Source organism: Canis lupus, chromosome 11, assembly GCF_011100685.1.
Source record: "Canis lupus familiaris isolate Mischka breed German Shepherd chromosome 11, alternate assembly UU_Cfam_GSD_1.0, whole genome shotgun sequence".
NCBI lineage: Eukaryota > Metazoa > Chordata > Mammalia > Carnivora > Canidae > Canis > Canis lupus.
In genome coordinates, this window is record NC_049232.1 from 71,052,746 (window position 1) to 71,079,210 (window position 26,465).

Sequence of the window (26,465 nt, forward strand, 5' to 3'; positions counted from 1 at the left end):
AGGCAAAAGAGGGAACATGAAAGGTGTCCTTAGGTAAAGGGTGGGTGGGCATTCTGCAGAAGAGGACCATGGGCCCAAGGTGCGAAGGCTGGAGAATGTAGAGTGTTTTTGACTAATAGAGAGGAGAGCGGTGTGGGGCACAGAGGTCTTTTTAAGGCAGGGCTGCGGGATATGCCTGGACGAGGAGCATGGGCCACGGTGATGAGGCTCTCAAGTGGCACAGCAGCCGCGGGGAGCACGAGCACGGGGCTGTGAGGTGGGATCAGGTCAGGCTGTTACTCACTAGCTGTGTGAACACAGGGAAGTCACTTCTCCTTCCTGGGCCTCACATCTCCATCTGTCAAATGGGAACAAAGTACGCCATCCAATAAATCTTCAGTAGCTTCCAGGACAGTAGCTCTAAATGTCAGCAGAACACATCCGACTCTTGGATCTTTTTTCTCTTCCGGCCATCTGGGCCAAGTGTCAACTGAGCTTGTCCCAGTCCCTGTTATTTGATTAATAGTAATAGTAATAATAATAATAATAATAATATTGTTTATAAAATAATGTCAATACCTTTTTCCGAAGGGCCAGGCACTCTGACGAGCTTTCTGGACACTCCTGGAACTTGACCACCATCATCAGAGGCCCATCACGCAGCAACTGTCAAGCTTTCACCTCTGAGAGGTGAGAGGATGTGCTCGTGTCAGCCCGCGCTGGGTGGCAGGGCCAGGAGTCATGCCCGCCTTCTCCTTTTCTCCTTGCCATCGCAGTAACAGCTTCTCCGAGGTCCAAGAGCACTGTGGAGATGTTTAATGCCCACCAGCTCACCTTCAAGGTAGATCCTGGGATCCTTGTTTTATAGATGAGTAAACTAAGTTTCTAAGAGGAGAAATCACCAGCCCCACGTCATAAAACCAGCGTGGGGCATAGCTGGGCTTTGGCCTCAGATCTGCCTCGTATCAAAGCTCCAGACACTGCCTTGGGAGATTTCTGTGTTCAGATTCATAGAGGTTAAAGAAAACTCCACAATTCCTTCTCCCAAAGAATGAGATGTTCTCTGCAAACTTCTCGCAACAATGCACCATTTTGCCAAACTTCCATACTGTTCTCTCCTGCCCTGAGGAGCACTGTCCACATAGACAGGTCAATGCCATTGTTACAAGGTGAATACTTGGGCTGATATCCTTTAACCATTCACATGGCATTAGCTTTATACTCATAGGCGATCAAGCAATTCCCATGTCTGGGACCCCCTTCCCCTTGGGGCAAAGGCTTCAGACCAGCCGACGACACAAGTTCTAGAGGTTGACCTTTCACCATTGACTCTTCAGAAGGCCACCTCATGTCTCTACGTTGGGGTTTCTTACCACTGCCTTCCCTACCACTGATGGTCTGCCAACAACACAAAGTACCGGTGGAGCCCTCTGGATATCACTTTGGGGCATCTGAGGGTTGGGAAGCTGGGAGGGAGCAGGGATAGGGAGGATGGGCTTGGCTGCTTTATACTCAAAATATCCTCAAAAATATCCAATCACAGCCCTGAAGGTAGATCCTATATTATCATACCCATTTTACAGATGAAAAAAATGAAGTTCAGAAAGGTTTAAGTGACCTTCCCAAGTGATAGAAGCAAGATTTGAAAGCAAGTCTGCAGTCTTCCGACATCAAAAACCCATATCCTTTTTGGCTACTGCACATGTCCTCCTATGCCAGGAAAAACATAGATTTGGCTGTCTCCTCTCTCACCTCCATCTTCAGCTTTCTCACTCATCCAAGATTTTTCAATAGTTTAGGAAATGCCATTATTATAGCCATTTGGGTAGCAAAGGTGTTAATTTATCTAGAGAGATTTTTAAAGTTTTTAAATTTAATTTAATCTAATATATATATATATATATATATATTTTTTTTTTTTTGCTCAAGTGAGTAAGAATTCTTGTAGGCTCCTGTGGATTGCAAAAGCCCCAGTGACGAAGACTGTGTTCTTGCTACCCACAGAGTCCTTGCACATGCTGTTCCCTCTGTCTGAAATGCTTTCCCCTTGCCTGTTTCTTTATTTAACGCTGCTCATCTTTTAGATTTCATATCAATCGTGACTTTCTCAGAGACTTTGCCCTTATCCTCCCCACCTCGCTACGTGACCCCCCCAGCCTTCCCCAGTCCCAGGTAACTCTCGCATAGCACAGCATTTCTTTCTTCTGGCACCTGGCTCAGTTTGCAAGTATTGACTAACTGGGAGTTGTTGGGTTAATACCAGCCTCTGTCGCTAAACCAAAAGCTCTAAGGGGACGAGGACCACATCTGCTTGGATCATGATTGAGTTCTCAGTTCTAAGCACTGGGCTTTGGACATAGTAAATGCTCAACCAGTATTTACTGAATGAATATATGAAAGCATTAGAATACAGGTTGCTTAAATGCCTGGGTCTGAAGACAATAACATTTCCTAACCTGTGCTTTTAGGAGGCATAGCTTTCTTCTTGGAGCTTATTAGGAATGCAGAATGTCAGGTTCTGGATGGAACTGGAGGGTATTATGCTGAGTGAAATAAGTCAATCGGAGAAAGATAAACATTATATGGTCTCATTCATTTGGGGAATATAAGAATTAGTGAAAGGGAATAAAGGGAAAGGAGAGAAAATGAGTGAGGGTTACAAAACATGAGAGACACCTAACTCTGGGAAATGAACAAGGGGTAGTGGAAAGGGAGGTGGAAGGGGGGTTGGGGTGACTGGGTGATGGGCACTGAGGGGGGCACTTGATGAGATGAGCACTAGGTGATATGCTATATGTTGGCAAATTGAACTCCAATAAAAAAAATTAAAAAAAAAAAAGAATGTCAGGTCCTATCCCAAACCACCAGGATCAAAATTTGCATTTTAACATGGTCTACCTGGTAATTACTACACACACGAATACGTGATCAGCATTTCAAAGGAGAAAGGAAGGTAGAAGGATGAGGTGATCCACATTCATGAATCAGTTAATTGGTTAACCAATTAATCCAGCAAAATTATCTAGGGCTGTGTTAGGTCCTGGGACTCTGGTGTGAACATGGTGGATATGGCGTCTGCCTTAAAGGAGTGTCTCATGCCTGCTTGGATGTGCAAGGCATTGGGGCGGGGGCGGGGGGATGCTCATCATCCAGGGAGGCCTTCCTGCAGGTGGTGACTGGCAGTGTGGTAGGTAGATGAGCTGCCTCATGCTCAGTGGAATTTCCTGTCCGCATGTGCTCAAACTACAGACTGGTGGATGGGGCAGGAGGTGGCTGCCATAAACCGGACTAGCAATGCAACCAGGTCTGGCTCTCCCTCCAGCACTCTCCCCGGCTCTCTGCTGCATGCAGACCCTGCCTAAAATACACTGTGAATCAAATAATGGCCAATCCCATGGCCCAGGCCTCCCTCGCTCTTTACTCATTTACCTTCTGCCTCCCAATGCCAACTGTGCACCTTCTTCTCCTCTCCCTCTGGGTTTTCTTCCCCCCTTCCCCACGTCCCTCCCTAGATTTCTTTTGGCACATCCATTAGGTGTATTATTATGCAGCTATTAGCAATGATGTTTACAAAGAATGTGTAATAACATGGAACATGCTTAGGTTACAATAGGAAGCAGGGGGCAAAATCATATGGATTGATGATTACAGTCTTATAAAAACACCATGAATAGTTAAAAAACAAACAAACAAAGTAAAATTCTAGAATGCGTCAACCAATATTGATGTGTGAATGGGGCCTTTGACATATATTAAAAGTTTCTCTATTTTCCTTTTTTTTTTTTTAATAATGAGAGTTCTTTTACAAATAGGAAAATAAATAAATAACAAAAATTTAAAACTGCTGCTATTTATTTACCATGTCATTTTGGGTGCGTTTGTTAATCTCCCTGAGCCTTGGTTTTCTCATCTCTAAAAGAGGGGCCAAGAGCTGTGCTTCCCACAAGGCTGTTCTGAGATTGTGTTCATCAAGCGCTCGGAACGGGTCTTGGCATGAGAAGAAAGCTCAACCCATAGCAGTTAACCATCATTTTTGGTGATCAGTTCCCGGCTTACCTGTTCAGGGCAGGTGTGGATCAATCGAGGCATAGGACAAAGGACAACTCTGATGTGGTAGGGATGGAGGACGCAGACAGGAAGTCACTGTTTACAAATTCCTGAACTTTGAATTAATTTTGCTCTTAAGTGGCTGTGTGACCTTGGTAAGTCTCTTCCTCTGTCTGGGCTTTGGTTTTCCTAAACGTTGAAGAGGAACACAGCCCCCAAGATCAACAGAACTTACTGTCACGTGTCCAAAAGACAGTATCTCAACTCCCCTGGAATTCACAGTGTAAATGCTTTAACAGTCCTAATAATTTGACCGGACAAATGCCACGACCACTTTCAAATGTCCGTTAGCTCTCTGCCAGGTATTGATGGAAGAAAAAAGGTCCAGCTCTATTAAGGTCTCTCACAGTTGCTTCCTACGAGCTACAAGACCCCGCTTCCCCTGCAGACCGCAGACAATTCTGGGAGGTTCTTAGATCGTCGATTGTTAGAAAAAGTGCCATATTTATGTTAGGAACTGGGGTGTGGTGGCCCCTCCGCTGTGGCTGGCAAGCACTCCGCTCAGAAGTCCTGCAACTCAGTTCTTAAAATTGACAAGTCTTGTTTCAAACCGCCTCCCCTTCCTGCCAGTGCTGTTCAGAGGGGTTGGGGGCGGGTCAGAGGTGAAGAGACTGTGAGTCCTGCCAGTCTCCTCCTCTTGGGACAGCAGCAGTTCCTGCGGATGAAGGAGGGTCCCCCCACCAGCCCCCGAGCACGCAGCTCTGTCTCCAAAGCAGCCCCTCTCTCTGTCCCCTCCATCGATCTGTAGGCTCAGAGGAGCCAGGCCGGCTGGCTCTGTCTACACGCAGGCCCGACGGAATCTGAACGGCGGAAAAGCCAGAGTCGTCCTTCAGCTCCAACATGAACAGGGCATAATTTATTTTTTATTTTTTTTATTTTTATTATTTATTTATTTATTTTTTTGGAGTACTTTATTTTTTTATTTTTTTATAAATTTATTTTTTATTGGTGTTCAATTTGTCAACATATAGAATAACACCCAGTGCTCATCCCATCAAGTGCCCACCTCAGTGAACAGGGCATAATTTAAAGGGGAGAGCATGACTGGGGCAGGCTGAAAGTGAGGGAAGAATGGGAACAACCAACTTTCAGGATCCCTTAAAAAATCCTCGGTCAACAGCCCACCTGTCTCTCAAAAGCCCTTCTCATGCTCAGGACACCTTCTTGCTTCAATAGCTTTATTATGTTCTAGGCACTAGGTCAAGGTCTTGACCGCACATCGCTTCACTTCACCCTCAACTACGTGTCAGCTCTAAGCGAATGAGGGGAGGGAGGTCCATGCGGTTTGTTCACTGTTCTATCCCCACCGTCTAGAACAGCCCTAAACCCCTTGTGTGCACTAAGTCTTCGTCGCTGTGACAAACAGCCACTCGCTGAGTGGCCACCTCTATTTTGCAGATGAGTACACTGGAGTTCCTGACGGGTCTTACTTGTCCTGGGGAACGCAGCTGGGTAGGGAGTGGATCCAGAATTCAGGCCTAACTGATCTCAAAGTCTGTGTTATTTCAGACCCCACACCCACCGGCAATGCCCAACCCTCTCCACCTCTCTATTTAAGAACCACCAGAACCATTCAGAACCACCTTCTTCTGCAAGTCTTCCTCGATTGCTTCCTTGATCATGTCTAAGAATGACACAACCCCCAGCCCCCCTGTCCTGCCCCCAAAGGCCCCTTATCATCTATCTACCCCAAGCTGTGCCTGACTGAGTACTTTATACCTGGAATTGTCAATGTTTACTAAGTGTGCCCATAACAAATTACAAGCGTTTCGAGGAAGTCTCTGTGTCTGATTAATTTTGTATATTGCCAGAATGCCTGACTCATAGTGGGTTCTTAATCAATAGCTGTTCAATAATGTTGAGTTTAACCCTTGGGATCATAGATTCAGGGAGCAATTTGGCAGTGCCTATCAATATTTAAAGTCACTTTCCTTTTTCAATATAATTTCACTTGAAAGAACGTAAAGATACTGAAATGCAGTCACAGAAACACATTCATGGGGCTGATTATCATAGTACTGTTTCTAATGGTTAAAAAATACAGTAACTTAAAAAAATGCCATGACTTAAAGACCCAGGTTGGTAGGTGGTTAAATGGATTTGTACTATGGAATATTAACCAGCTGTGAAAAAGAATATCGTAGACTTGTGTGAATCGACATGGAGAGATGGAGAGATCTTTAAAATTTTGTATTAGTCAGAAAAGGCAAATTTCAGAGAAAGTATACAGTGTGATCCCATTTGAGTTAAAATTTACCTATGTAAATGCATGTCAGCAATTCTGGAAGTATGCACCTCAAATTGTTAAGCAGTGGGCACTTTTGGGCAAGACTGTAAGTCTGGCGAGTAAGAAGATCTCTGCCCTTTTTATTTTTTTTGGTCAGAAAATGCTTTTCTAAAAATTACTAATTTGGGCGATTTAAAATTACAGATTCATAGGGCATGACGACAGGAAGGGACCCTACAAGGGCAGACGTGGTACAGCAAGGGGTTGTGTTGGCTGAGGGTTTACCGCCTGCCCAAGATGGGTGAGGCCTTTTGAATTCACTCCTCACGGACACATCCTAACAAAGCCCGGGAGGTAAACACTAACTGTGCCAATTTATGGGTGAGGACACTGAAGTCCAGACTCGCAACGTCAGGCTTCTGCTCCTCAAGAGCTCAGCACTAAGATTCTAATCCAAGTGTGTTTGGTGGATGGAGCCGTGGAGCCGTGTGTGCTTCTCACATGTGGAGGTCATCACCTCAACCCGCCACTTTACCCTTCGGAAGGCAGAGGCTGTGCATTTTATTTCTTTGCCCCCAGGTCTGGGCTGACCACTCTTCCACAACGGCATATGCACTCCTCAGCTCTCTAAATCAACGCTCACAGGGCTTCTCTGGACTCCACGGTTAGAGCGGGTTTTCCTGGCACACTCAGGTTCTGCCCCTGCAAGAGTGGTGCCATCTGCATTTTTTTGAGAAGACGTGGGTGGCAGGGAGGAAAGTAGGAAGCCGTTTTGTGATTAGACCCAGAGTTGATCGATCAGGTTGCGCAGAGCCAACACCAGCTTTCACAAACCCTGGGGAAGGTGACTGCCCCAGATGCTGGCTGGCCTGCACCGAGCAAGGGGACATCTCAAGAGGGGCCGGAGAGTGCGAACCAAGGATTCAGATTAGCATCCTTACATCTCAGACTCTTAGTGGAGGTGACTTAATCCAATTCTGACCCATGGAAGGGAGCTCTCTGGAGCATCCCCCCAGGGCAGCTGCCATACACTGCTCCAGTGCCAGGGAGCCCAGGACTCCACGAAGGAGCATGCTCCATCCATGAACTGGTGCCACTAGCAGCACACACTTGCCGGTGGTGCCCAGACTGGCCTCTCCTGAAACCTCAACCCAGGGAATGGGGAGCAAGATTCTGAGCTCACAGGGCTGGAAGCTTGGCCCTTGACTAGTATAAGACTCAGGACAAGTTGCCCAAGGCACTTGGCATTCTTAGAACCCCTCACTTTACGAATGGGAAAGATGAGATCCAGCGAGTGGATGTTTTATTGAAATCCAAGTGTCTTAATCCTCAGAGCAAAGAATATGTCCATGTTTACTTCCTCGATATAAAAAAATAATAAGGAGGTACACTTGGATGACTCAGTGGTTGAGCGTCTGCCTTGGGCTCAGGGTGTGATCCCAGGGTCCCAGGGTCAAGTCCTGCATTGGGTTCCCTGCATGGAGCCTGCTTTTCCCTCTGCCTGTGTCTCTGCCTTTCTATGTGTGTCTCTTATGAATAAACAAAATCTTAAAAAAAGAAGGAGGAGGAGGAGCAGGAGGAGGAGGAGATGGAGGAGGAGGAGAAATCATGGCATTCTGGTTGCTTGGTTGGTTAACTGCCTGCCTTCGGCTCAGGTCATGATCCTAGGGCCCTGGGATGGATGGAGCCCTGCATTTGGCTCCCTGCTCAGTGGGGAGCCTGCTTCTCCCTCTCCCTCTGCTGCTCCCCCTGCTTGTGCTCTCTGCCTCTCTCTCTCAAATAAATAAATAAAATCTTAAAAAAAAAATAAGGAATCATCTAATTAACCCCATTTACCAAAATAGCAGACATTTCTTTTTAAGTAGACTTTGCTGACAGCTCCAGCCCCTACTTAATCACCACCACCACCACCACCACCACCACCACCACCACCATCATCATGGCAACAGTGATTATACAGAGAATGTACCATGTGCCAGGCATTCTGCTAAGTGCTGCACACTCACTGGCTACTTTTTAAGAGTCTTATGGGAGGGCTAAGGAATCTTCCAATGAGGAGAGCCAACCCCACCTAGTATGACGGTTGTCTTTCAAAGAGCTTTTCAACAAAGCAGAGGATGAGCTTCTTCCTGCCAGACCTCATGATCTGGGGCTTGTAGTCTCAGAGCAACAGGAAAGTCAGGCTGCTTTTCCTAGGCCTAAAAGGAAATGCAGATGCATGTGTGTGCACACAAGACACACACGTGCTCATACAGGCTCCCTGATGCACTGGTAAAGGGAGCTCGGGGCTGGCTCCAGGAACTGCCTTCTCAGTTGGAAACATCTACAATCTCTGAGCATTTCTTCTAGCTTCTCAAACAGGCCCAAACCTGGCTCTGCAGCCCTTATTGACTTGTTTGTTTTTGTAGATATTGTTTAAGGGAGACCCCGTTTCTTGATGGTTAGCCTGGATCACAAGTACCTCTCCCTCCCTGAAGCCACCTTCTTTTATCCCACCCAAGCCTGGAAACAAGGTCCTTTATGATTAAGTCCCATTCTTCCTTCCAAAACTGACTTCCTCCATTCTTTGTCCTGCTCCATCCAAAGTGGTCTATTGGCCTTTGCCCTCTGGCTAAAATGCCACCCCCCGCCCCATTCCATCACCGAGGCTTACTTCAAATACCACAACATCAATGAAACTGGCAAGGATATTCATAGGACTCCTGCAGTAAATGATCTCTCTCATCAGAGCTCTTAGGATCATTTTCAAAAATTGCCTCAAAACACATATTGATCTCGACAATTGATTCAGGAGTTTGAATTGTTACCACGCATCCCACCACCCTCCAACTCAGAAATTTCCTTTTAATGCAAGACTCTCTCTGGTACATCTTGTAGTCTTGGCAGCTTCATCTGCTCCCATAGGATCCTTTGTCACCTTCTGTCTTCCTTTTGTTCCCTGCATTAGTATCATCAGGTCCCATTTCAACATTTGCCTTCAGAAAACAAGTGTAGGTAGGGACGTCTGGGTGGCTCAGGGGTTGAGTGTCCGCCTTGGGCTCAGGTCGTCACCCCGGGGTCCTGGGATCCAGTCCCACATCAGGCTCCTTGCAGGGAGCCTACTTCTCCTTCTGCCTGTGTCTCTGCCTCTCTCTCTGCGTCTCTTGTGAATAAATAAGTAAAACTCTTTTTAAAAAGTGTAGGTAATTTGGCATAGCTATTATTTTTCACTGGTTTTATAAAAAACATTTGGCCAACTCTTTTAATACAACCAGGTCATGCTGATAATAATACAGTGAATAAGGCATGTGATTACTGAGCTCCACCTTAGGTATTATCTTAAGGGCTTTCTATGCATTGATTGATTTAAATATCTCACACAACTGATGAGCCGGGTACTCTTCTTGTAGTCCCATTTCACGGATGAGAAAACCAAGGTTTGGAGAAGTTAGCTCACTTGTGCAAGGTCACCCAGAGTAACAGAGCTAGGATTTGAACCCAGGTGTGGTTGACTCCAAAGCCCAGACTCTTAATCAGAGACTAACCCTGAGACACCTAGGTAGTTACATGCCGTGTCCTGGGGAGGGAGACAGCCACACGGCCAGGCCGTTATTTAGAAATGAAAGAAAAGACAGGATTCCAAAGAGAGCAAGGAGAAAACGGAGAGCAATTTGAGCAGCCAGTCTGAGAACAATGAATTGTGGTTTACAAGATTTGGGTAAACTAATTAGTTGGAATATAGCAAAGGGGTCAGCCTGAAGCCTACCCGTGGGCAGGCTGGACTGGAAAACCAAAGAAACTCATTTTTACTGGATAGTTCAGAAAACCTGGAGCATATACTCAGCAGCACAGGTGGCGAGATGCCCGCCCCTTCCATCCTCAGGCCAGGTCGCAGCGGCTTCCTTCGTCAGAACCCCTCCCTGGGGTGCACGCCCCAAAGATTGATCTCTACCACTAAGGAGGTAACGCCTGTGGAGCCCCTTCCACCTGAACCCATCACGTGGCCCGAATGGCGATACACGTCGAGCTGTGTTAAGCTTCAATAACCATGGGGCTTATTATTTTTCTATTCATTGTTACTAACAGGAAGCTAATGGGTTTTGTTTCTCTGGCTTCCTCTGGTGTTCAGATTCCTCCTTCAGCCAGCCCCAGTAACTCACTTGTGTAGCAACACACTCATGAGTATTCATAGAGCACGCTGCTTTGGATTGATTGGCTCTATTAGAATTGTCTTGGCCACAGTGAATATATAGTCACAACAGAAATCTGTACCAGTGAGTCCTCCCTGTGACACCTGCGGGCTCCCAAGAACGGTGCTTGGGCTCCATTAGGCACTAACCCCTAGTCTACCCGAGTGCTCTCGCCCCTCTGGACGTGAACATCTCAGGGGAGGGGGCTTGTGTCCCACACAGCCCTGATTGCAGGTTGATGCCTGAGGCGGATGCTTAGGGAGTGTCTGTGAAGAACGTGAGCCGGTGATGGGAAAGGCCACTGCACTGCCCCACTGTTCCATAAATCGGGCTGTGTCCACAGCCCCCTGTAGTGCAGTTGCCTTCCCCGCACACCCTACCAGTCTAGCTTTCGCCACAGCTCTCTCCACACATCCCTTCATACTTGTGCAACAGCCCATCTGTCTCCTCTCGGCTTCCAGGCTTGCTGACAGTCAGCATGCCCCTGACACTCCATAGCCACCTCAGCCTCCCTCCCCACCACATCCCATCTCCCCACTACCTCTGCCTCATGATTTTTTTTTTTATTTTCTATTTTTTATATATATAAAGAGAGCATGTAAGCCAGTTGGGGGAGGCACAGAGTGGGAGAGAGTCTCAAGCAGACCCAGTGACGCAGGGCTCCGTCCCACCACCCTGAGATCATGACCTGAGTCGAAACCCACAGTCGGCCGCCTCACCGACTGAGCCACCCAGGCGCCCTGGCACCCAAAGCTTCATGCAACAACAGCTCCTCTCCCTCCAACCCCCGATACACCTGCAGCTTCTGCCGTAGGTAGTCCAGCTCCTGCCTGCAAGGTGGAAGGCTGGTCACTGCATGGGGTACAGCCTGCATGTGATGGAAATCGTGCCCTCCCTGAGTTGACAGAGGAACTGGGAGATGAGGAATGAAGAAAGGAAAGAAAAAGAAAACTACATTAAGAGAGCTGTTAGGCTGCTCTCATTGAAACAAAGGCTGTGGAAATGCCAAGGAGAATGTCGGGAAGGGTAAAGAAGCTGACATTGACTGCAGGCCTGGTACTGTATTAAGTGCATTAATAAAACAGTGGCTGTTTTAAAGCACCTATTTTTTTTTAAAGGTTTATTTATTTATTTGACAGAGAGAGAGAGAAAAAGAAAGAGAATGTGCAGGGCACTTGAATGAGCAGGGGAGGGGCAGAGGGAAAGGGAGAGACTCTCAAGCAGACCACCTCCCCAGAGAGGACCCTGACACGGGGCTGGATCTCACGACCCTGAGATCACCACCTGAGCCGAAATCAAGAGTCAGATGCTTAACCGTCTGAGCCACTCAGGCGTCCCTATAGCACCTATTATGTGCTATTGACTTTTCGCACATTCTCTACCATCCTCCCAAGCTGCATTCTTACTGCTAGACTGGCTCGCTGCCTGCACTCCTGGCATTTCTGAGCCTCTGCGCCACCACCCTGTTGGATCTGTCATGTGATTGCATTTACAGGTAAAGAGGAGGTGTAGAACCTGAGGGCTGGGAACCACCTGGAAACCAGCAGGCCTGACGGGGGAAAGACGGCCTTATTTAGGTCAAATCTGGGCTGGCCCCAAGAGCTGGTAGGATTTAGCACACAGATCCTGGGAAGGCATCCTCGAGAGAAAGGTCTCGACAAGCACAGGCTGGAGATGTGCAAGTGGCATGCACACGGGAGGAAAGAAAAAAAGCCATGGCCCACAGTGTTACGCTGCTGGGAGAGGACATGACCAGAATCCCACTAGGCTGAGCTAGAATGCTTGACTTTGACAGACTGTTTGCTTTGAATCAAGGGTGTTGACACTGCAGAGTTGACTGTGCCGGAAGTAAACCCCAAGGAGAGGCAGTGCGACTGTTCTGGGGGGACCCTGAGAAAGCAAGTGCGCTCACACCAGCCACTAGGCTGACTTGATCCCCGGACGTGGCCCCTGTGCAGAGCCTTGGGATGTTTGGTACAGACCCCTCCCACACCCCAGGAAATGAAGTCCCCAGCACTTTCCGGAGAGAAATGGCACTTGTTCCCCACCACCTAATCTGAACAGTCCTTTGCTGACTAATTGAATTACGCTGGCCCACAAACTGATAGACAGCTGCTAAAAATGGTTATTGCATTATTAATTCGCTCCAGCAATTTCACATTAAACCTATACTGTTAATAATTTTTCCCCTTCTATTTCTTCCCTCTTAATTAGACTATTTAAAACTTAGAAGGAATAGTCTTCCCATGCTAAATGGAGGCATCGGGCAAATTACATTTTTGATTGAATACTTCTCTGATAGGCCAGCAAATGAGACTGTTGAGTTGTTAATTATTGTCAGAGTTCCACACGACGCCTGCTAATGAGGCAGTCAATCTTAGTTGTCAGTCCCTGAATATTAATGGAAGTCAGTGGGATGTACTGGGAAGGGTGCTTGCTGGAGGCCCAGGGTGTCCAGTTCACTGGATGTACATGCAAGGTTGGTGACTTCCTGTTGGTAGAGCTAATGGGAACCTGTGATGAGCATAGAAAGGGGTGGACACTGAACACAGAGGCGAGGATAGCCCAGAACAGCTTCATGGCACCAAGTGGGTACCACTGGGATGGCCCACCTGATGGATTTTCAGCATGTATCACTGTGGGCCTGGCCCCGGAGAGCTTACTAACGAGGCTGTGTGTCTGGAGTTCTGGAGAGCTGTCGGGTATGAGGAAGTAGCTGGTAAACACCCAGGAGAAGGTATACAATTTAAGACTGCTGATCTGGGCTCACAGTGACCCAGCCGTAGGCTCCCACGCCGGCTGATGTCTTGGGATTTAGTCCTGACTTTGGCACCATTACGCTGTGGGTCAAGAGAGGTCTCTGTCAGGCTTCATTCAGCAAGACCCGGGGCAACAAAGAGGAGATGTCAGCCAAGACCAGGCCTCACAGAACCCTGTATTTAGTCTAGGACAAAGCAAACCTCAGTAGAAGGGCAGAAAAGGGAGAGAAATTGGACTTGATTCAATAAATATTTACTGAGCACTTTGTATGCATGATAAAGACTTGAGTTTCCAGTGCAAACTCCTAGGGCAGACATTTTGGGGGAATCATCCTTGACTTTTACTTCTATTTCACAAATACCCACTCCTCCCTCCCCTCCACTGGGCTGCTCCCTGAGGTTCTGATTCTCCTTCACCAATGCTTCCAGAATTCACTTTCTTCTCCATCCCCATTTCTCCTTCCTCTGGTCCACTGCTTGCTGGGTTCCCACCGCAGTATCACTGTTACTGGATCTCCATGCTCCCACCCTTCCCCGCTGTGACCTTTTTGACTTCATCTCCTACTACTCCCTCCGGTTTACTCTGTTCCCCAAACACACCAGCCAGGCTCCCTGCTTCCATTCAGAGCTTTTGTTTCAGCATCTCTAAAGCAGGGCACCAAGCTTCTGTGACACATCTGTTCAACACACGCTGGGTTCCATCTCCCTGAGCTGCATCATTCCAACTGATGCTTCCTCTTTACTCCTGGGTCCATCTGCCTATCCCTCTGATCCTCTTCATTTCATAATGATGTCAATCTGGGTTACAGACGAGGATAGGGAGGCCTGGCAGACTATAATATCTGGGTAGGAAGTTAGCCCCTAGAGAGAGACTTTACTTCCATCTCATGGGAGAGGCATAAAGACAGATTCTTAACCTGGGAGGGGCATTGGGCAATAAGGTTGTGAATTCACATATGTTTCAAGGCTGACTTCTAGGTTTTACTTGGCAGCTTTGTGGGGAGATATAAAAACAAAAAGAAAAAGGGTATTTAGCTTCTGAAGATATGATCTCATCACACTGCTAATTGAACAATCAATGCTACCACTTCTTATGGACAGCTTGTAAGTATGAGACACCATCTTAGGTGCCCAGGATACCATGGACAAAAAGTAGGCATGGTCTCTGCCCACCAGGAACTTATATTCTAGTTTGGGAGGCAATAATCCAACAGCTAAATCTGTACATACAGGCATACAAATAAGCATGCATACATACATCCATAGAACAATTTCAGAGACTGCTCAGAAACATAAAGGCCACATCTCAGCATAAGGAGACCCAACAGTGACGGTAAGACAGGCATATGTGGGGTTGGGCAACGTTAGAGAGATATTAAGAGAGCCATCTGAGCCAAGATCTTCATAAAGAAAAGCCAACTAAAGGAACAGGAGCCAGGGAAGAGCATTCCAGGCAGAGCTAACAGCACGCACAAAGGGCCTGGGCAGGAACATAGTTTGGCAAGTTGCAGAAGCAGGAATAACACTGGTCTGATTGAATCCCAGTAAGGAAGGGTGGGAGGTATGGTGCCTATGAGTCTAGAGGGGAGGGACCTTATAGGCCGTGGTGGTAAGTCTGGATTAGACACCAAGGTCAGTGGGAGGCGGTTGCAGGACTTAAGCTGTAAGATGATGACACCGCTGGGTCGAGATTCCCCTCGAGCACTTGTCCTAGGTGAAGCCCAGTGCGGGACAGGGAACGCGCAGCAATGAAGTAGATACAGCCCCCGCCTTCTTAGGGTTCAGTCTAATGGAGACACACAGCCAGGTACGTGATGCGATGTGAGAACAAACAGACTGAGGGTGGATCCCAACGGCAGCTCTCTCCTTCTACAGGAAGAGACATTGTAGTTTGATATTTCCAGCTCCCTGGACTTCTTTCCACAGTCCCCAACCTTCCTCGAAACTGGGTGTGGCCACAAGAGGACTTTGTGGCTTCGAGGTAAATTACAGCAGCCCCAGGGTCGCGCCTTGGGGGATGGCTGGTTTTAGGTTCTGCTGCTCTTGCCCCGGCTTCCATCCTCCTACAGGGCGCATGGATGCAGCGAGAGCTGGACCTCAGGGAGGGCAGGGCAAGAAGCTGGCAGGAGTCTGCATCTGCACGCACTCCTGCAGCAAAGAGCTGCCGTGCCACCCCTGGATTCCCACCTCTGAACTTTCACCCGAGAGACACACACGCACATCCGCCTCATGGAGAAGCAGGTTGTGTTCTGGGTTTCCATTCGTGCAGACTGACTGAATCCTAAGAGTTACCTGCACTAATAAAGGGTGGAGGGAGGAAACTGTTATGGGCATTCGGAGATAAGAAACTAATTCCACTTCCTTGAAAACAAATTGCTTCCATTTACTCCGAGCTTCTATTCTAGTTCCTTCTCATTACCCGCCCTCCTCTCCTCCCCAGCTCAATGCTGCAGGGATGAGTAAGACTGGCTCTCTCTGAGACCTCAGGGTGGTTTTGTTCCTGCTTCCCTGGCTCCCCTCGGGCCCCCTTCAAGCAGACAGGACAGGAGCCAGAGTGAAGGTCAGTGGGAGGCTGTCCCTCCCCGCAGAGAAGTCAGGCGAGTCCGCCTAGCTCACTCCTCTGAGACGGGTGGGCCAAGACAAGTTTAGATTAGAAACAGGAGCACAGAGCATTCATTTCACAAGGTGGGAGAAGAACCGAATGGAAACAGAACCTAAGATCAGGAGATGGCAGCCTTTTTGAAGTCATTACTTATTCACCAAGATCACTCCTGAATTTTAGTAAGGGGGGAAAGAAAAGGCTCGGGAAAATTCAGCATGGACTAAACCACCACCATTTGAACGTAAGAGGTGGAATGTACCAATTATGTTGGAATCCACGTGGATCTGTACAAAATTCTAGATGAGGCAAAAAAAAACAATACTGAGGAGAGATGGTATGGGCGGTCCGACTGCTCCGGCCTGCTCCGTCTTCTAGCTGTATGAGGTCTGAGCGCGGAGGTAGAAGTCAAAGATTTTAACGGTGGCTCCACGGAGGGCACCGCCAATCAGCTGATCCATATATGGTGGGTCCAGGAGGCCTCTGTTGTGTCAGGTGCTAGGCCTTCATTTTCTGGATCAAAGGGACAACTGGGGAGTCCTCGCAGAGAAGCTGAACTGGTCAGAGCTCCGAGGGGGTCTCAAAAAGCACCTCTTTAAGAACCGGTCCAACTGCACTTCAATATTTTAGCAGCCACCACAGTGTCCTACTGTGTACCTGCTAAATATTAGCCCTGCTCCCATAAACGAGTCGCTACTGCTCCGAAGAGGTGGCTTGATGCCTTGGATCAAAGTAGCCCCGTTTCTTTTGTCAACAGCCGCAGAGGTGCCGACGTTCTGCAAGTTTTCTTCCAAACCCCATAAAGGGCCCTGGAGTACCCATCAAGAGCAGTGCCAGCTGCAGCTAATGCACACAAAACACTCTGCAATTAACAGAGCTGAGTGCGCCATTAAGACAACCTTATGAGGAAGGCAATACCCCCAAGTAAGCGGCGGAGCGTAATGAAGTTAGTCAGGCTGGTAAACACCTAAGTGATGGCCTTGTAAAAAAAAATGGCTTTTGAACTCATTTAGCTCTGCAGGCTGAGGCATGGTGCAGACAAATGATGGCTGTTCCATTATTTTCTGTTGACATTTATATGCACTCCCATATACGGTGGCTTTTGGAGAAATAGGTTCAATTTTCTAGAGTCAGGTGGTTATGCACGCACATTCCGGCTCTTACCGTTTTACCTGTGCAGACTTGGGGAACTTACTTACATTCTCTGAGCTTTTATTTTGCTCATCCGTGAAAAGGTTAGGGGTGGGGGACAGGATACTACGCTGCTAGGATCTTGCTGTGAGTAAGGGAAGGTGATTCCCTTAGCAATCTGCACGTCTATGCCGGCTGAATATATACTTCTACGTCTCGCATGTTAAATAAAACAAAATGGACTGGAGCATATTCCCAGAAGCGCCTCTCATTGTTCAATCCCCTTTTGGGGGAATTAAGACTAAAAGTGACAGGTGCTCAAGTGCATGGGTCTTAAAGCTTTCCATTCCTGCCTGCATTTGAATCCTATGCCTGCTATTTGACAAGAGTTGTGTGATCTTGGGCAGGTGATAGAAAGTCTCTGACCCTCATTTGTCTTCATCGTTAACATGGGAATAATATCTTTAAGCTAAAAAAGATTGCTGTGGGGCAGCCCGGGTGGTTCAGCGGTTTAGTGCCACCTTCAGCCCAGGGTGTGATCCTGGAGACCTGGGATCGAGTCCCGCGTCAGGCTCCCTGCATGGAGCCTGCTTCTCCTTCTTCCTCTGCCTGTGTCTCTGCCTCTCTCTGTCTCTGTGTCTCTCATGAATAAATAGATAAAATCTTAAAAAAAAAAAAAGATTCCTGCGAGAATCGAGTGATGGAAAGTGTAGACTTAGCACACAAAGTCACTCCATAAATGTGAGCTTTTAAGGAGATTTCCATTATTCTAGAAGCATGTTCCTCTTGGGGTCACAAGTGGGATAAAGTAAGGCTTCTAGGCCCACAGTCTAAAGCACCAATATTGTATTTGGCAAAACAGAATTCAAATTCCATTTCTATTCTTAACTGGCTGTGTGACAGGGAAAATTCACGTTCTCTCTCTGTTTCAGTCTTTTGCCTGTGAGATAAGGAAGCCGCTTTTCCTCTGTGGGGCTTACACATACCCCACCTGGTTGTTTTGAGGGGGAATCAGCTTATACGTCTATTTGTCACTTATTCATGCTTACCCCGTTGCAGGCACCATCCTCACATTTTATAGTTGTGGCTCACTAAATTCAATCTTCATATCAACCTTTTGAGGTAAGTACTATGCTTATCCCCATTATACAGATGGGAAATTGAATGAGATACTGGGTAACTTGCCCAAGGTCCTACAGTTAGTGACTGGCAGACTTGGGATTTGATCTTAATATATTTTAGCTTCATCACCATGCTGTGGGGCCGTTACCATCACCAATGCCACAGCCACTGCAAGAAAAACCACCACTTCTAACCACCACCACAACCACATCCATCGGGTCCTAATGAAGTGCCAAGCACTTTATTTTTTTTTAATTTTATTTTTTCCAAGCACTTTATAGGCACAGCCTCATTTTATTTACATACACCAACTGTGTGGGGTGGGTTAGGTGACTTGCCCAAGGTCACTCCGCGCATACCAGTGCTTGCACTTGATTTCAGACCCTCTGACCCCAATGTCCCGGCTCTTAGGCCTTCTAATTAGACTGTTGAGGCTGGGAACATACCCGACACCTCACCGGGCACATAACTGACATCCTCCGAAAGGCATTTCGCTCTTCCAGGAATTTTCAAGCTATAAAGGTTGCATTTTCTGACAGCCCATGAGCATTTTGGTATCAATCTTTTCTCCCTGTCTAATTTGAAGGGTGAGTCTGATGGTTTCAGATAACAAATGAACCCACATACATCTCTACCTTGCTCTCATTTAGCACAGCTCTGCCCAACGCCTGGGACCTTGTTTATGTCTTTGGAAGAAGAAAAATCAGCAAAAGTGGGAGGCAGACGCCTGCCTATCTCCTTAGGGGTGGACACATCGAAGGATGAGAGAACATATTTGTATGATTTTGGGGACCCTGAATATAAGAGAAGGTGTGAACAACCCATCGTTGTTTGGATTGTGTGTGTCACATTTCTAACTTGGTTTAATTTGATAAACACAGGCCGAGTATCTCACAGGAGAACATTGGGCTCAGCCAATTCTAACATAGTGACCTTGCTTTTCCTGCCTATCCATCTCTCACACTGAGCCAGAGTAATGGTTCCAGAATGGAGATCCAGTAATGATTTCTCCTCCTTAAAATCCTTCTGTGGCTTCCAATTGCCCTCAGGAGAAAAGACAGGACCGCTGAATATAATCTCCCAGGCTCTCCATAATTGGTCCCTGCACCAACCACTCCCTCCTCACTGCCTTCTCCCCATCCTCCCTCACTCCCATCCTCGGTCTTCACTCCAGTTATCCAAAACAACTTGCCTTTCCCTGCATGTGCTAAATATTATTTCCCCTGTCCCCCCTTGTCCTTCACAATTCACCTGGGACCTCACATTTCTCTGAGAAGCCAGCCAGGATAGTTCGAATCTGTCCATCCTCGAATCCCTTATTTGCCGGCACTATTTATCATCTCCTACTGGTCACGGACTGTGTATAGTCTTGTACCATGTATCTCAGAGTCTGACACAGCGGGTGGGCGGGCCTTTCATAAATATTTACTGGTTGAATGAATAAATAAATGAACTTTCCCCAGGATTAACAACTGCCTTACTTTTTTTTTTTTTTTGGTAAAATATTTTATTTATTTACTTTATTTTAGAGAAGGGGGAGTGAGGCACAGAGGGAGGGGAGAGAATCTCAAGCAGACTCCCTACTTAGCATGGAGCCTGACACGGGGCTCAATCTCATGCCCCCAGATCATGACCCAAGGTGGACTAAGAGTCAGATGCTTAAATGAATGAACCACCCAGGTGCCCCAACAGCTACCTGATGTTTTAGAGGATAGGTAAAAAAGAAGAAATATGATGGAGGTTTAGGACAAGATAAAGATGCAAATGGAATAGAAATCTTAAAAAAAATATTGTTTTTTTCTTTGATTCCTAGTTGATCTTGGTATTATACAGAACTCATTTTATAAATAGTTGTTAGTTTTTTACTGGATTGTCAAGCAATGTGCTAGACTCAGCTGCAAAGATATATATTCATGCTTACCACGTTGAGGTAAGTACTATTCTTATCCCCATTTTATTTATATATATATATATTTTTTTTAACCCCCTCAGAAAGCTCATAGTCTAATGGGGGAAAGATACAGCAAAGAGAAGCTCATGAAATACATATCAGCTTTGGAGGCCATACCCTGTACCAAACTCTTTCACTCATCATCTGTAATTTTCTCTGCAACTTACAAGACAAGCATTGAAATCATTTTTTACAGATGAGGAAGGATCCTGAAGTTCAGAGAGATTTAAGTAGGTACCTTTCCTTTGTTCAAGCAGGCAATGGAATCATAGAAAGGAACTGGTGCTCAACACCCGTGCTCGTTTTGCTATACTATTTCAATTCACACTCCACTCTGCTATTAATACACTTGAACATCACTTTGTACATTTGCCATCCTTTTTATACATATTATCTCATTCCAGCCCTACAGAGCACTGCTTATGATGTAGACAAGGATGATATTACAATCTACAATTTACCAATAAAAAGGCTGAGAGCCTGAGGCTAGGTGACAATCTCCCACATCACGTAATTAGGCCAGCAGGAACAGAACTCATGCTTCTTGACGATGGGCTCTTCTCCTTGTCACTTTTCAAATAGAGTTGACCCTTGAACAACACAGGGGTTAGGAGTGCTCACCCATGGTGGTGTTGAAAATTGCATGTCACTTTTGACTCCCCCCAAAACTCAACTACTAACAGCCTATTGTTGACCAGAAGCCTTACCAATAACATAAACAGTGGATTAACACATACTGTGTAGGTTATACATATTCTATGCTATATTCTTACAATAAAGTAAGCTAGGGGGAAGGAAGTGTTGTAAGAAAGTCATAAGGAAAAGGAAAACCATTTACGCTGCCATACTATAGTTACAGAAAGAAATCTGCACATAAGTGGACCTGGCATCCAAACCAGTGTTGTTCAACTGTCCTTCCAACCCCAAACATGTAACTCCTTTTGTCCACAAGGAGGACCAATATTTCTTTCTCAGGGTAGATTGGTGGCAATGCCCTAGAGCTGGGTGACTGTAGTTTTTCAGGCCGAGAGGTCCTCAGCGAGCCCCATGGTCCCTGAGTAGCGCCTACATTAAGTTTGCGTTCAGGCCTTCTCTCCATTGCTCCCCATTCAGCTGAAATATGAAAGGGCCCTGGAGACTATGGCCAGCTCTTGGTACCATTTGAGGACAGCACATTGGCCTAGACCCTAGCACATAAGCTGGGACTCAATATATTATCACAATATAATTTTCCCCAGACTGATAGTGATTCATTATTATAAGTACACAGGGGGATCATTTCAGAGGAGAATTGATCATCTCCCTGAGATACTTCTTGCTTTAAAAAATAATAATAATAAAAAAGGAGAAAACTATTCACAGGAAGGGATTCCCTCTGTCTCTCATTGTTTCCCAAAGCTTTGTTTCTCTTAATTCAACTCAACAAGCATTTCCTTTCTTTACTGTGTTGCCCAGCTGTTAAGATTTGCAAGAACTAAGATAAATACAATTGAGGCCCTTCTTCTTAGGGTACCCACTGTATTAAAACAGATATGTGAAAAAAGAGCTCTAACTCCAAATGACTGTGTAGCACAGTTCAGGTAAAAAGATCAGGCTTTGCTGGCAGGCCAATCATGAGTTCAAATCCCAGTTTGCCATTAACTAGCATCAAGTCCTTGGGCCAGCGACTTAACCTCATACAGTTGTGATTTCCTTGTCTGGCATAATGAAGACAGTGGCAGTACCAACATCAATGCCCCACCGAAGGATGACAGAGGCTAGCGTATAGAAAATTCTGTAGATTAACTTGCACATAGTAAGTGCCCAATATATATCCTGGTTTCAGTAGTATTTTTTCAACTCACCTGGCCCTCCCCAGGATTGCATGCTTTTCTTTGTTACCCCTCACTCATCTCTCATACCCAGCAAAGCTCATCATATATTTGACTCTTAGTTAACAAATAAAGTCTATTTTAGACATACAGGCAGAAATGAAACCATCCATGTCATTCTTTTCAAATTGACTAAGTTAAACAAAACTGTTTAGTGGAAGCCCACTGTATGTGTGCCCAGTGTGGAGGGCTGGAGATAGAAAAAGAAAACACCATCCCTGCTCTCCTAAAGCTTTAGATCCAAGATGCCATGAGGAAGGGAAGGAACAAGAAAAAACAGCATTGAGTCTTCCAGTGATTCAGATGAAAAATGACAGCATATAGAAGAAAACTCGGGCTACTGGTTGGGGATCTGGAAGTCCTGGTTATAGAGCATCGCTTAGCATCAAATTTGACCCCTTTGCCCTCTTAGGACTTTGATGTCCCTTTATGGGAAAATTATCATAATCTGGGATACTGAGATTCTGGCCTTTTTTTGGGGGGGGAACTTTTTATTGTAAAACATTTTTAGATTTAGAGAAGAGTTGCAAAGTCAGTACAGAAAAACTTTGTATACCCTTGACCCAGCTATCCTAATGCTAACATCTTATATAACCCTGTGTATCAGTTAGGGTTCTCTGGAAAAACAGGACCAGTAGAATTATAAATTCTACATAGAGAAATGTATTATAAAGAATTGGCTCACTTGATTAGAGAGGCTGGCAAGTCCAAAATTTGCAGAGCCAAAGGCCCATTTTGAATTCCAAGGTTGGCAGGCTGTGTTAGAACCAGGAAAAGCTGATTTCTCAGCCCAAGGGCTGTCAAGCAGGAAAATTCTCCCTTAGTTGGGGAAGGGTCAGCCTTTTGTTCTATTCAGTCCTTCAACAGATTGGATGAGGCTCACCCATACGAGGGAAGGCAATCTGCTTTATTCAGTCTATCGATTTAAATGCTAATCTCATCCAAAAATACACTCAGAGAAACACCTAGAATAATGTTTAACCAAATATCTAGGCACTCCATCACCCAGTCAAGTTGAGACATATAATTAATCATCATGTGCCATAGTATATTTACCAAAACTAAGAAATTAGCACCGAAACAATCCTATTAACAAACTGAAGACATTATTTGGATGTCAATTGCCTTTTCATTAGAATAGTCTCTACGCACACCAAATGACAGTGGAGCCAGGCATCTAAGTCAGGACTCCTGGATCTGTACTACCAACACAGACCAAGATGTTCAGCAAGAACAGAAGAATAGAAGGAACACTGGCCCAGTAGTCTAAATACCTGGATTCCAATCCTAGCTTTGCTATTAAAAGACTCTAGGTCCTTGTGGAAATTGTGGCATCTTTCTGATTCTTTATTTAAAAAAAAAAATCTAACTCAATAAGCCAAAAAAGTCCCTTCAATCTCTCAAAGTCTATAGAGATTTAAGGAGGAGAACATCTCTCTTTCACACACACACACACGCACACACGCACGCACACACACATGCACTCATGTACACACTCATGCACACACAGACCAAGGTGGTCCTGCGGCCCAAAGGTCCCCTCCTTATCCATTTGAGTGTGCCACTTTGGCCCTAAGCTCTCAGTGCCAGCAAGTTCACTCTAAGCCTTGACCCTTCCCCAGTCACAGCTATCCGCCCTCTCAGCTCACCTTGAACTCCCCTGAAGTCATCCCTCTGATCTCTCATGCTGGGCCTCCTGTCTGATCTGTCCCTCTTCTCTGACTCCTGGTCTTCCACCTTCCTGTTGGAGTCTGTGGCTTCCCATCCTCTCTGCCAGTTTTCATGACTTGGCCCTTTGCCTTGGACTTCTTGGGTACCAGACCTAGATGGCCCTCTGGTCATCTGGGTTCAGGCTCCCAGCCCGGTGTCGCCTCTAGCTTCAAACTGCTTATCTCATCTTCATTTTTATTTTAGGAATATGTGCCTGCAACAAACACCCTGCCTTTCTTGCACAAGCTGATTTACTGCTCAGAGGCGTGCGTGCACACACACACTCTGCCTGTCAGGGACAGCTCATGGGGGCTTCCCTGTGCCGGTCACCTTTCTATACTGAAGAAGCTAGCTGGAGACAAGTGGTGTTTCATTTAGAAATCACTTCTAGATGCCTTGAAGAGTGAAGAATATTGAAACAATGAGAGTCCAAGTTTTGTACAACACAAAGCAAAGAGGCTCAGGAAATAGCCAAGTGACCTTCACTCAGAGGCAAGAATCGTGAAAGACAGGGGGGTTAGTGCACCTGACCTGAAATTGCCAAATGGGCAGTAATAATTTACCGTCTTTATATTCGTAGCTCTCCTGTCTGCTGTACCGTTTCAAGACCCTCTCCTGGATGGGTATGCACTACAGGGATGCCAGCCCTTCTCCACAGTGGAATCAAAGCCAGAATTATAGCTAATGATGTGCTTGGGTTGCTCAACCCGCCTACATCTCCACCTACTATGGGCCAGGTCCTGCTGCCACTAGGAATGAACTGGGGAGAAAAAGTCAGTTAGCCATGATTCTAAACATCAAGGATCTTGAAGACTGGGTAGAAGGGTGAGTGGGAAAAAGCCATGGAATGAATTATGTATAAATGCTGGAGCTCAGGGGGAAGGAGGAAAGCTGAAGGAAACTGAGCTCATGACACACCTGCAAGAAGAGGGATGCAGAGGCCACAGTCCACACTTTCCAGGGCTAAGGCTGAGAGGGGAGATGGATACTCCCTCCTCATTTCTGGCCTCTTCTATGAGTCTGGGACCCTAAGTGGCCTGCTCACATAAGAGCATCTAGAGTTCAACCCACCCGGCTAAGGAAGCCAGATTCAAATCTTCTAAAATTGTATTTTGGTGGCGGTTATGCAATGCTGTAAACTTACCAAGGCTCACTGAAATGCACACTTTAGATGAGCGAGTACCGTGGCATGCAAAGTACGTCCCGGCACACACTGAAAACCAAAGGGTGGATTCCTCTTCTAGATTTCCTTGTTTGTTCTGCAGATCAAATTCATCAATACTTCCTTAATTTCTTCAAGATAAAATCCATACCTTTGGCCTGACATTTGAAACGCTACAAGCAGTAAGGCTTAGCTCTGCCCAGTGTCCTCAGTGGGACTGGCCTCCCACGTGGTTGCAGGATGCATCTCATTCTAGCATCCCACTTCCCATCCCACTTCATTCCACGTCATTCCATCCCACAACACTGTGTATGTTTTGCTGTAAGCATTCACTTTGGCAATACAGGGCTCTGTGGTCGGTGAGAAAGAAACGAAAATAAGTTCTGCCCTCATGGGGTCTGTAGATTGCGCATCCATCGTGAAAACACATATGAAAACAAATAGAACCACGGCGGTGCCTACTACGTGCCAGGCACTGCGCTCTACACTTTTATGCACGAGGGCACATCTCATTTTTTTTTACAACTACCCTATAGAGGAGGTCCTATTATTATTTCCATTTTTACAAAGGAAGGAACTAAAGCTGGAAAGGGTTAAGCAAAATGTTCCAGGTCACAACACTAGTTGGTGGCAAAGCTGGAATTCAAACCCAGGCTTCCCATCTCCTGAGCTCACACACACTTTAGCTTCACACTACAGACACACAGACGGACGGTAGAAAGGTTCTCTGCGGTGACACCCCGGTTAGTGCTGGGAAAGGAGGTATAATCCGCCTATGACACTTAGAAGGGGAGACTGAGTGAAAAGTGGGAGGAAGATATGAATGTATACAGTGGGGTGTGTTCAGGGGATCTGCACACCCTGGTGAGGTGGGACTCGATGGGGGGCTGGGCAGGCTTGTTGGATGAGGCTTGACACGTGGTTGAGGAAGCGTGCCGCGACAGGCTGAGGTGCTGTATTGCTTAGCATGACTTTGCCTCCAAGAAGCAGAAAAGCATGACTGAAATTGGTTTAAACCATAAACCCCTGTATTGTTGCTTATATCACAGAGTCCAGAGATAGGGAAGATTTCAGAGTTGTTCAATTCAGCAGCTCAGCTGTGTTATCAGGCATCCTGGGTTTCCATCTCTTCACTCTGGCATGCTCGCTGTTGACTAATCTCTCAGGATGACTCGCTTCATGGTCTCAAAAAGCAAAACATTTTCAGGCTTCCTGGCCAGATACAGCAAAGTCCAAAATCAGAAAGCAACCATGGCATACGGTGTCTCCTTCTTAAAAACAAGGGTATCTTTTCCAGAAGACCCTCCCGCTTATGTCTCGCGGGCCAAAGCGGAGGTTCGCCTACCAGCCCTGACCCGTGGCCGCCAAGGAGAATTCGCCATGTTGGTTTGGTCAAATCATGACTTAGCTCCTAGAAAGGGATGGGGCTCACCTCTCCCTGAGTCATAGGTTTTGGGAGCAAAGAAAGGGGGGCTGCATGGCAAGTAGGCAGCCAGCATTTCCAGCATTTCTCAGAGAAAAGCTTAACCTTTTTCCTGAAGGTGATACAGGTGGGGGTAGGGCTGGCAAGAGCAGGGTAGTCAAAGTGAAGACACAACCACACTGAGGTTCAGAAGCCGTCTTTTCTTCATGCTTCCATTGCCTTTTACCACTCATTCTGGCATTCATGTCTCCTCCC

General features: G+C 46.4%; 1 protein-coding gene across 4 annotated transcripts in view; it reads right to left on the bottom strand.

Annotated features, from left to right (window-relative positions):
• Positions 1 to 26,465, bottom strand: part of ASTN2 (astrotactin 2) — an 852,112-nt gene that overhangs the window by 394,195 nt on the left and 431,452 nt on the right. The window contains exon 1 of one of the 4 annotated variants that reach the window (XM_038553227.1): positions 24,770 to 24,961. The exons of the other annotated variants lie outside the window; for them this stretch is intronic. The gene's annotated coding sequence lies outside the window, so the exon portion shown is untranslated. Of the gene's footprint in view, positions 1 to 24,769; positions 24,962 to 26,465 lie in introns of those variants that run through there. 4 annotated transcript variants of the gene reach the window in all.